General features: G+C 36.2%; 1 non-coding gene and 1 pseudogene across 1 annotated transcript; one reads left to right on the forward strand and one right to left on the reverse strand.

Moving 5' to 3' along the window:
• Positions 1 to 12,875, forward strand: part of LOC144373433 (transport and Golgi organization protein 1 homolog) — a 133,277-nt pseudogene that overhangs the window by 94,697 nt on the left and 25,705 nt on the right.
• Positions 6,254 to 6,360, reverse strand: LOC144373436 (U6 spliceosomal RNA). The gene has a single exon (XR_013433118.1). It is a non-coding gene; the product is annotated as a U6 spliceosomal RNA (small nuclear RNA).

The following is a 12,875-nucleotide window of genomic DNA, read 5'->3' on the forward strand; positions in this document are numbered from 1 at the left end:
AAAGGAGGAAAGTTTTTTGGGGAAGAAAACAGTTGTACATTTAATGAAAGCAGATATATTTTGGATAAGAATGCAAAGTGCAAGTGAATGTTCAGGGTAGAATATGAACCTGAAAAGAGATAATCTTTGCTCTGGATCCTATTGGTCTATGTCCTGAGCTCAGGAAGGAGATAGGTTCACCATTTGGCTCCTAGGTTACTTTGAACATATTTGAAAGGCACATTAAGCAAGCTAGACTTATGGAATTCCCTTCTCTATACTGGCTCATTGAGACCAGCACACTTGTAGATGAAAGAGTTCCTGTTATTTCTGAGCAGAATAGACATTTTGCACTTTTGTTCTGGACCAGAATTCTCTTCTGCACATTTATTCATGTGAGTGTATGTTGGTTTGCCAAGGGAATGTAAGTTATTGAAGCCTCTATCATAAATGTATTTGTTTATGAAATACTTTGGATTAAATACTTTGGATTAAAGGCTTCTTTATAAATTTGACTGTATAGTTCAGTCATCCTTTAAATGGGATGAAAACAATTAACCCTCCCGTATCCTTGCCCAGTTGTTCTCATGGGCTCATGCCAGGACATGGAGGGCAGTGTTGAGGTATCTGGAACTGTGTGCTGAGGGGGAGTGCTGATCATTGGGCTTAAGTGGGGGTAGATAGTGTCATCCATCTGGCTCAATGCATTCTTCTCCCTTGTAGAGATGCAGCCACCCCATGAAGATGATTTTCCTAAAGAGAACACAAATCGTCTTAATAGAAATCTTCATGAAGAGCCAAACCTCCTGCGTCATCATTTTAATATGAACCATCCTGAAGAGCCCAGCCTCTTGAATCAACCTGTGACTGAGGACATGGGTGTTTCAGAAGTGTCTCAGATCCCAAATACTGAGAAAGTAGACCCAGGTAAAGCTTGCCAATTTTTCTCTACAAAGTAGAGGCATTACCATAATGAAGGCTTTCAAGGATATTTGTTGCCAAAGGTACGAAATAGAGCAGAGAGTGATATAGGTACATGTGAGTTAAAAAAAAATATCTTAAGTGAGAGAAAAGCAAGAATAAAGATGACTAGAAATCAAAAATAGGCCAGAGATTGTAACTCACCTAAAAGCAAATGTTTAGGTATGACTAGCTTGTGTAAACCATTTACAACTAAAATATTTTTCTTCAAAGGCCTTATGCTCTAAAACTGTAGTTTTCAACCAGACCAACAGCACCAGAAACTCTAGGGGTGGGACCCACAATCTGTGTTTAGCAGGCCTTCCAGGAAAGTCTGGCCTAGTACAAGTTAGCTTGAATAATCACTGTTCATAGTCTCATAAATTCTGTGTTTTTCTTCCCTTTTCTTCTAAATGGAATATAATATAGCTCAAGTCCTGTTTTGACTTGCTTCCTGGACATGGTAATTAAACTTTTTCAAATGCAGTCAATGGTCCAGATCTTTATACTATATACTTACAGCAAACAGTACAGAACTGCAATCGATTTTAGATTGACACTTACGAATACTTCATCATAGTGCACAGTTATCCAGTGGGAGACGAGAAACAATTTTTCAAAAAAATCCCCAATAATGGCATCAACAGCATTCTACTTTTGTGTTGCTCACTCTCATTTTATCAGTAAATTAGATGATGACTAATTGTTTATTTTAACCCATCCAGTATGGTGCTATGAAGCCATAATTACTGTATTTTGTGTTTTTAAAGGTTCTGGTCTGTAAGCATAGCTATAAGCATTATCCTGCACCAGTGCAGGGCTTGGCAGCACTGATCTGAACCTCCCCCCACCATCTGCACACACAGAGTGTAGGAGAACTCATAGCAAGGGGGGATTCAGTTAATTTGAGAAGGAATAACATATGAGTTCTCCCATTTTCCAGAAGACATTGCATCTATATATGAACACTACTGACTTCTGAACTGTCTTTAACTCTATAAGGTTATGAAAATGAATCACGCACCATTACGATTTGTTATTTTCATGCTCCAAAACTTTCAAGAATAGGGAAAACTTGACTTACAGAATTAAGAATGAATTATTTCCCTGGCCTTTTAAGTTCCACCACAAAATGATGTCAATGACCTTTAGTAGGTAAAATCTTCCCAAATGTCATTTAATGTGTCTCAGGTGCTGAGATGCTGAGCCAGTGGGGCAGACTTCACCAGCAGTCAAATTCATAGACCAATAGTGAATGGAGGGCCTGGGGTTGTAGCTCAGTGGTAGAGTGCTTGTCTAACATATGAGGCACTGAGTTTGATTCTCAGCATTGCATACAAATAAATAAAATAAAGGTCCATCAAAAACTAAAAAAAAAAAATTAGGCAAAAGCTTAAAAAAATAGTAGTGAATAGAATCTCAGGGTTGAGAAAGACCTTAGAGGCAACTGGTCCAACTTCTTAATAACTGCATGCTGGACTCCTGCTGTTTAATCAAACATACCCCAGGCTCATGTAACTCATACTGAAATTCCACCCCTACAAGCTCTCAGGTCTAACTGGAATTCTACCTCATTCACAGAGCCTCAATGCAGGTCTGTACCCAATTCCCTTTAGTCTCTCTTGGTACTACTGTGTTCTTTTTAAATAGCTGTCATCTGTCCATTCAATAAATAAGTGTTGAGTATCTCTGCCAGGTGCCAGATACTATGTTAAGCCTTGGCCCATTCCACCTGCAAATCTGCAAACCAAGACTCCCTCTCTTTCAGCTTTCCTAAAATTTTATACACAAAGTTTCACCAGCACTAAATCCATGTTTTTTGAATGTGACCCTGTCTATATATCTCTGGTTTTAAAATTTTTCCTTGAGTAAATATTGTTCTGGTAGCAGTTGTATGGCCATGGAAGTAGTGGAGAGTAGACTGGAGATTGTTCATTTTATAATTGAAGGGTTTGACAGCTCTAATTAGGATTTTGAAGTTTTCTTCTCTGTTGTGTTAATTGTCTTTAGGAGAGCCACATATTCCAGGCATTGTGACTCATATATTTAGTGAAACACTCGATGAATATTGAAACTGAAGAGAGACAATTCTTATTCTATAGCATAAAATAAAATAGCAATTTCCCCTTTCAATTTTAGAGCTACTTATAACAGAAGGTACTCCTGTTGATGCTGCTGATACAGAAAACCAACTAGAGATAAAGGTCAAAGAGCCAGCAGATGCCACCCTTTTGGACAACATACTTTTCTTGTTATATTCATTCTTGCTTTATTTGTCTAAGATGGTAAGTTTGACATAGTTTCTTCAATTAGAATGTTGATTATTTATTAGTTTTTAAGTGGCTTCTGGTCATGAAGTGAAAAACTTAAAATGTCTTTATGAAAATGACTCTTGACCCTTTGAGTAGATAGCTCCTGAAACAAAAGCCATAGGGGTGTGGCTTTAATGGCTACTTGGTTTAGCACATGAGGAAGATTTGCTGTCTATCAAGGCTGGACATTTGCACACCTGTAAAAACTTGGTTCTTCCCCTCAGAACCTTTCATTCTGGCAGGGAGATAACAGCATTCACTTGAAACACAGTAAGATAATGGCAGAAAGAGATGTATTTATTCGATGGTAGAACATTATTGTCCATAAATGCATTTATTATGGTTGGAAGGGTGATCAGTAAGGTCAGAAAGTGGTTGAGATGTGTTTGAAGCACAGGCAAAGGGCAAACAGGAGTCTGACATGTGGTTTGTTGTTGATTAGACAGGCTGGGGTGGTGGGGGAAGCTGGCAGTCAGAAGAAATGTGTTCAGAAAAATGGAAACATGAAGAAAGGATATTTGGGGAGGGCAGGAGAATGTGAATAGTTGGTGTTGTAAAGTGTGAAGTTGGAGGGGGATGGGCCTGTTGGAGAGGCCAGCAAATCTTAAAGGAAGTCATGAGCCAAAGTAGCATTAGACCATTAATAGTGGGGATCCTTAGAAAGTTTTAAGAATGAAAGGAATTAGGTTAGATCTGTTTCTTAGAAAGAGTCACTTAAGGCTGATCTTTCTAAAGAAAATCATGATCCAAACAAGACATTTAATCTGTCTAGAAGCTTATCTAAGCATTTTAGGACTTACCTCCCCCCTATTGGTATTTGTTGATATTGGACTTTTAGAGTTTAATTATAGGAATGAGAAAGCTTTTAGAGGTTGGAGGATAAGATGGTCCTAGGGCCATTGTGACAGTAATCCTCCTCAACTGAAGTTGTTTCCTGTAGGTTGTGTTATTTCAAGGCTTGTGTAAGAAAGATGATGTTGTTGTTTTCCTTGTAAAATGTGTAGATTTTGAAGCCAGGTAGATCTGGTTTCAAATCCCAAGGTTATCATTTAGACGTTTGGGCAAATAACTAAACTTTTGAAAAAAGTTTTCCTCATCTGAAAAATGTAGATAATGCTTACTCCAATCATAAGAATTAAATGATTTGACAAGGTAAAATGTCTGGTGAGGTGTCTGGCATTTTGAAGGGTTTTACCCCTACACACGCCCTAATTCTCATGTAGACAGTCAGAAGGTGGTATAAAGACAATGAATACCTGGGGAGGAAAGACCACCAGGGTGTAAAAGATGTGGTGGGGAGAAACAAATCATTTTTCAGTTGGCTCCATGTTTGTTCATGATGGTGGCAGCCACCTGGGTAAGGGGTATGTACGAGCCAGGCAGTTAGAGTAATTGTATTTCCAGTGATTAAAGCAGTCTTCCACAGTCATAATTTGATTATCAGAGTGAATCAGCATCACTTGGAAAGTTAACAGCCTCATGATATGGGAAGGATTTCTTTATTCATATTTTTTAGGTATGCACAGAGCCCTCCTCTAGGTCTAGGTCAGGGGACATGAATGTGGTGCAGGTATGGTCAGTGATTGTACGGTGATAGGTAAGACATAGACGTGAGTGGCAAAGAAGAGGCACAATGTTAGGAGACTGATTTGAAAGGAGATTTCAAAGAGGCATTTTGATGGCCCAGTATGTACAGGACATTGTGCGAGGACTAAAAGAGTCTAACAGGTGTAAGGTATGATTGTGATTTTTGAAAGCCTTAAGAAAAGGACTTAACAAATATAAGCAAAAATTATGAACAAGTCAATGTAAAATCTTAAACAAGTAGTATGATATCTGATAGGACTGGAGAGTAATAGGCTCTGATGTGTTTGGGAGATGTGCACCAATCAGATTCATTGATCAATGGAATCTTAGCAGAATCTTAGTGTTAGAAGAAACCTTGGAAGGCTGTTAGTCTAGTTTCTCACTCATTGCTGTTATTTTCTTTACTGTGGCCCTGACGAATAGTTATGAGGCCTGTACACCAGTATTTCCTAGCATGAGTCACTCTCTTACAAGGCTATATGTTCTTCTGTTGTCTAGTTCATCCTTGTATTGACTCCAAATTTTCTTCCACATGATTTCCTCTATAAAATTGAATTCTTTTCTACATAGAAATCCTTTAAATATTTGAAGTTATATCTTAATTTAAAAATTATTTTTAGTATTTTTATCATGGAAACTTTCAAATAAGAGCAGAGAGAATAGTAGGGGACTATAGGTAACCATAACATACTGTATATTTTAGAATACTATAAAAAAAGATTGTGAAAGTTTTACCATAAAGAAATGATGTTTGAGGAGGTAGATATATTTAACTGATTTAAACGTTACATAGTGTATACATGCATCAAAATGTCATGTTACCTACTTCAATAATTATAATGTTTGTTTCTATGTACTAGTTAAAAAATAAATTTAATTAGAAAAGCTTTAAAGAAAAGCATAGAGAATAGTATAATGAACCCACGGGCCATCACACAACTTAACAGTAATTCCTTGATAGCCAATATCAGTGAGTTTTTTAAATTTGTTCTAATTGGTTATACATGATAGCAGAATGCATTTCAATTCATTGTATATAAATGGAACAAAACTTTTCCTAGTTGTACACAACACCTGTAGTCCTACATGTACCTCGGGTAATGTGGTTCATCTCATTCCACCATCTTTCCTATCCCTCTGCCCCCTCACCTGTCCTACCTCCCCTTTGCTCAAAGTTCCTCCATTCTTTCCATGCCCCTTACCACCCACCTCACCCCCATTATGGGTCAGCATCCACTTTCAGAGAGAACATACAGCTTTTGGTTTTGGGGATTGGCTTACTTCCCTTAACCTGATATTCCCATTCACCCGCAGATGCCATAATTTTTTTCTCTTTTAATGCTATAAGTAATATTCCATTTCATATATGTACCACAGTTTCTTTATCCATTCATCTGCTGAAGGGTTGGTTCCACAAAACTATGGAATACTTCACAAATGTGGGTGTCATCCTTGCTCGGGGACTATGCTGATTTTTTCTGTATTGTTCCAATTTTAGTATATGTGCTGCCAAAGCAAGCACACTCTGAGTTTTAACAAATGTAGATACCCATGTAAAAACTACCATAATAAAGATATAGAACAGTTTTTTTTTTTCACTAGAAAAGGGGTTTCCTTGGGATCCTTCCCAGTGAGTGCCTTCACCACCCCTTCCAGGCAACCATTGATAACTTTTTTTTTAAACTATAGATTCATTTTTCCTACAGTACTGTTTCATATATATGCCACTATAAGTGGACTCATATCTAGGAGTGCAATTGCCTCCTACGTTTAATGTATGTTTTTGTCTTATGTGATACTGTCAAGCCATACTAAAAAATGACCACAATCATTTTATACTTCCACCAGCAATTTAGGAGACTTCCACTTGACTTCATCTTCACTAGCACTTGGGCCATTCTAGTGGGTATGTCTTTGTGAGTTTATTTCCTGATAATTAATGATATTGAGTGAACTTTTTTTTTCTTTTGAGATAGGGTCTCACTAACTTCCTTAGGCCCTTGATAAGTTGCCAGCCTCACACTTGGGATCTTCCTGCCTCAACCTGGGATTGATTGCTGGGATTACAAATATGTGCCATGATGCCAGGATCAAATACTTCTTCATGAGCTTGTTGACCATACTGTTTTTGTACGTCAACTCTCTCTGGCTAGCTGGAATCCAGACTTCTCCCAGCTCAGTGCCAACTGTGGGATTGGTTAGCTTATAGTTGTTCTTGGCCCTCACAGGTACTGCTTAGAATGTAGCCCCAAACTGAAGACCACCTCCATGCAGATTTCTGGAACTCTTTTTCTTTGTGGCTCCCATGTTTCTGGTAGTTTTCTCTACATATTTTTGGCTGCTTAATCTCCTGGAACTCTGGTCTCTCTCTCCTCAGTGAGACTGTTGTGCCCCATTTGTGTTCCCCTTTTCAAACTGAGGTCTAGAGGGTGCCTCCAGGTAGAATGCTCACCTATTTGTTCTCCTGCTCTTAGGGGTGACAGTTGCATGTTCCTTGTGGCTTTCTATCTGAAAAATAGCTCTTTAAAAATCTTTTTTGACTGGGCATGATGGCACATGCCTTAATCCTAGTGGCTCAGGAGACTGAGACAGGAGGATCACAAGTTCAAAGCCAAAAGTGAGGTGCTAAGTAACTCAGTGAGACCCTGTCTCTAAATAAAATACAAAATGGGGCTGAGACTGGGGATGTGGCTCAGTGATCAAGTGCTCCTGAGTTCAATCCCTGGTACCAATATATATATTCCAACTTTCTGGTTGCTTTCAGTGGGAGAACAAGTCTCATATAAGTTACTCTCTATTGATTTCTCCTTTTGTTGTAACTTTTTGCAATAATTGAAAAAAATATGTTTGTGGGACTTCTAGGATATATTGTAGTTTGTGTGAATAAATGACATCCCCCTGGTACAACAATTTAACCTGTTTTCTCTATTGCCTTTTTTTTGTTTGTTTGTTTGGTGGTGCTGGGGATTGAACCTCGGGCTCCATGCATTCTAGGCAAGTGCTGAGCTAACAACCTCAGCCTCTCTCTGTTGCTTTATATTTCTTGGAAATTGGTAGTCAGGTTTAGGTTCAATTCTGTTTCTTATGAAAACTTAATAGGAAATATTGCATTGACATCTGCATGTCCTCTCCTTTGATGTTGACTACTAGTCAACAGTGACCTTGGTGAGATTTGCTAATATATTACAGGTTGCAAAATAGCAATGGTCTGAATTGCTGGGATTTTTCTTTCTTCATTTAAAGGCTGGGATGCCTATACAAATAAAAATTTATGATTGATTATTCTTTCTTTTTTTTGGTACTGGGGATTAAACTCAGGGGCACTTGGCTAGTGATCCATATCCTCAGCCCTATTTTGTATTTTATTTATATACAGGGTCTCACTGAGTTGCTTTAGCAATTCACTTTTGCTGAGGCTGACTTTGAACTTGCTATCTTCCCTCCTCAGCCTCCCAAGCTACTGGGATTGCAAGTGTGTGCCACAGCGCCTGGCTATGATTGATTATTCTTTACACAGATATTCGGTTTGTATAGTTAAGGCAGGAGATAAACATTTGATTCCTTTTCTTCATTTAAACACTTTTCAGAATAGTAAGGTATTATTCTAGCATTATCAAATGATACCCAAAGGGGCTTTTGAAATATTTTTAATTTTTATTTAAGAGTCAATATGATGTCATGCATTTAAAAATATTTGGTGTGTTTAATCAAGTTAGGAATAGTAATTGTTCTTATCTGATGCTCAATTTCTCCCCCTTTTGCCTTGTAGAAGCCTCTTTATCTTGGCTCCTGGGACCCTTTGCCACCACCTAGTGGTCATTGTTACCTGTTTCCCTTGCTTTTGAACTATGAGATGTTCCAAGTTCATCTTAAACATTCCCTGTCCAGACCTTGAAGGAACTATTTCTCTAAAAGAACTTTGGTTTCTTTCAATAGGAAATGATATTTAGAGGCTACATTCCAAGTACTAGGATTGCTTATTGCTCAAATTGACTGTCATTTGTAAGCCTTTTTAGTGAACAAAGCTCAGAAATATGTGGGGATTTTTGATCATGTCATTTAGATAATTCCCATGAAAATTCAGGATGTTAGAGAGATTTTACTTCACTTCATCTATCTTAGATTTGTGTTTTCTTTCTCTGATGTTGGAGTTTCAGTTTTCAATGACATAAATATAATTGTTTACAGTCTTGTGCCACTTAATGACATTTTGGTCATTAGTGCATAATAATGGAGCTAAAAAATTCTTGACACCTAGTATTTTTAATCTTTTTTGTGTTTTGATATGTTTAGATATATAAACATTTACAATGTTAAAATTGTCTACAGAATTCAGTATAATAATATCTTATAGGTTTTTATCCCCAAAGCGATGATATACCATATATGAATACCTATGTGTGGAAATGGCTATATTTTCTAGGTTTGTATAAGTATACTCAATGATGTTTACACACTGAAATTGCCTAAGATGTGTTTCTCAGAATTTATTCCCATTATTAAGCAACACACGACTATATTTATGTTGTTTAAAATACTTTCAGGAATGTATTCCTGAAATGAAATGAAATTCTCTTGTCTTTAAGCTATATCCCACTAAGGTATGTTTGAAATAATTCATTTCTGTGGTTTGTCACCAACATGATATCACAGGTTGTTTCATTTTTGCTTTCAATATTTAGGTGTTAATTTTTAAAGATTTTTTTTATTTATTTTACAATTATTTAAATATTTAGAAGAGCCAAAGTTAATTTGTGAAAATAAGTTGTTTCTGTTTTCTGGTACTGGTGATTGAACCCAGGGCTCCTATCCACTGAGCCACATACCTAGGCTCTTTATTTTTTATTTAGAGATAGTTCTCACTAAGTTGCGTAGGGACTTGCTAAGTTGCTGAGGCTAGCTTTGAACTTGTGATTCTCCTGCCTGATTTTGAAAGAACTCTAGCTTTTGTCCCAGTTCTGTGTACCCTGATATTACTCTCTTTTATAGTTAACTTTTAAAATTTATTTCATTATGCATTCTGCTATTAAAAAAATAAGCAAATGAGAAAAGGGATATGCAGCTCAGTGGTAGAGCACTTGCCTACCACACATGAGGCCATGTGTTCAATCCCCAGCACCATAAAAAGAAAAAGAAAAGCAAATGATTTTTACATCTAGCTATGATAGCTTTATATAGGTACTGGCTTCACCTTCCCAACTGAAACAACTAAAATAAATATGAAAAAAACCCCACAAACATATAAAATTTTAAGATCCAGTAACATTGAAGATCAAGCAACAAAGAATGATTCTGGAAACATAAAGAACAAATGCTATGAGCTCTTTAGTTGCCCCAGCTTTTACTATGTTAAGAGATTCCCAAGCCATGACAAAGAAGGGGAAGTCAGGCAGAACCAGAGGATACCATGAATTGAGAGATGGTGCTGAGATTCCAGGAAAACCAAAGTGACTAGAATTCACAGGGTGGAGTACCAAAAGAAGGTTGCTACATTGAGAGACAATTCTGGAAATCTGTGAAAGGCTCTCTGAGTGTTCAGCAGGGTATTGATCTGCACATAAGTGTGATGAAACTGCTTAGCAAGTCAGAGAAACCATCTTAAGTGATTAGAAGGAACAGGTCTTAACACAGGGACCAGAATAGCACCTGGAAAAAACTATCTAAGGAAGTTGGGTAGAATAATCAGAAGGATGTTACCTCGGACTGACTATTACAATTTATGTCATACCTAACAAATATTCAGACCCAAGAGAATCAAATTGTTTCCAGTAATTTAATTGTATATGAAATATTAAGAATAGTAATTCGTAATGTATGGCATCGAATCAAAGCTTACCAGGCATGCAAAGAAGCAAGAAAAATACAAACCACAATGATGAGGAGAAGAATCATCCAATCAAAGCCAACTGAGAACTATCGGAGATGTTAGAATGAGGTAATGGCATTTTTAAAAAAGTCATTACTACTATATTTCGTGTGTTAAAAAGGTAAAAAGAGATATAGAAGATATATTTTAAGAAAATCAGACTTCTAGAGTTGAAAATATATGATAAACACAGTGGATGGGATTAATGCCAGAATAAGCATTGTGATGAAATTGTTAGTGAACTTGAGGACATAGCAGGAGAAGTACCCCAAATGAAACAGGGAAAATTTCTTCTCTTAAAGAAAAGTGAACCAGAGCATCAGTGAGCTGTGGGACAGTTTCAAGTTGAGCTATGAGAGGTATTCAGAAAAATATTTTAAGAAATGATGGCCAAAAATTTGTGAAAACTGTACATCTGCAGATCCAAGATATTAAATGGGACTAGAGTACAAAAAGCATGAATAAAGCTATATCAAGGTATATTATATCATAAATAAATTGCTCAAAACCAGTGATAAAGAGCAATCTTAGCAGTTAGAGAAGACATTTATGTAGAGAAGAACTAAGGATGACATCAGATTTCTTGTCAGAAATTAGGCATAAGAGAATATAGTGGAGTGATACCTTTAATATATTTGAAGAGTAATAATGTTGGCCGATAATATCATGCCCAGTGAAATATCTTTCTAAAATGAAGACTTGTACTGACATACAAGCTGAAAGAATTCACCTACACTTGCACCAAGACAGCAGATGGAAATAATGGAATAAAGGAGTAAAAAACACTGAAAATGGTGACTGTGTGCATAAATATTTAAAATAATTTTTCTTATTTGAACATTTTAAAAAGTCATTGACTGTTTAAAGACAAATATCAGTGTAGTATGGGACTTAGAAAACATGTAAAGTAAAATACATGACAACAGTATAAATCTCAGAAGGGTAGTAACTATTGTAATGTTCTTATTGAATATGTGAAGTAATATAGTATCATCTGAAGGTAGATTGTGACAAATTAAAGATGTATATTCTAAACCCTGAAGCACTAAGATTAGAAAACAGAGTTATAGCTTAATAAGCCAATAGAGGAATCACTAAAAATACCGATAGTGGTATTTCTGCAAAAGAAGACAGAAAGAAAAGAAAAAGAAAAAAGAACAGAAGGAACAAATAGAAGATTATATTAAGCTTACACCTATGCACGGCAGTAATCCTATTAAGTGGAAAGTATCTAAATACATCAGTTAAAAACAGAGATTGTCATATTGCCTAAAGAAGCAAGACCCAAATAGATGTCTAAGGGAATAACACTGTAAATAGAAAGACACAAAGAAGTCAAAATTAAAATGATTGAAAAAGGTATCTCATGTTAAACACTAGTCAAAGGAAATCTGGAGTAGCTACATTAAACCAAAAGAGGTTGTGGGGCAAAATATATCATCAGGACTAAAGAAAGTTATTTCCTAATGATAAACGAATCAATCAAGATTATATAATAAACCTAAATGCTTGTACTTTTAATATTAGACCTTCAAAATACATGAAGTATCAAAATTGATAGAATTATGAGGAAAATGATGAATCCTATAGCTTACATTTAGAGATTTCAATATCCTCTCCTCAGCAATTGGCAGAAAACGAAAAATAAAAGTAAGGTTGTAGAAAGTGTGAATGACATAATCAATCCATCCATTTGAAATTAATTGACATTCATAGAAAACCCCCAAGGAGCTTAGTGCACATGGAACATTTACCAAGATAAACTATATTCTGGATCTTAAAAAAATTATCAGTAAATATAAAAGTATTCAAAGTCAGGCAAAGCTTAATCTCTGAACACAATAAAATGAGAAATCAATAATGGAAAAATCTGGAAAATTCTCAAATATTTGAAAACTTAAGTGCCAGGCTGCTATCTGCTATCTATCTATATATATATATGTATATCTGTATCTATCTATCATATATATATATATTTGGTATAAATGAACAACACAGTACATTTATTTTTATGTGGTGTTGGGGATCGAACCCAGTGCCTCACACATGTGAGGCAAGCACTTTACCACTGAGCTACAACCTTAGCCCCCACTGCTAAATAATTTTTGAGTCAAATAAATCAGAAGAAATTCATATTTTGAGTTGAATAAAACTGAAAACAACATATCCAT

Source organism: Ictidomys tridecemlineatus, unplaced genomic scaffold, assembly GCF_052094955.1.
Source record: "Ictidomys tridecemlineatus isolate mIctTri1 unplaced genomic scaffold, mIctTri1.hap1 Scaffold_397, whole genome shotgun sequence".
Taxonomy (NCBI): Eukaryota; Metazoa; Chordata; class Mammalia; order Rodentia; family Sciuridae; genus Ictidomys; species Ictidomys tridecemlineatus.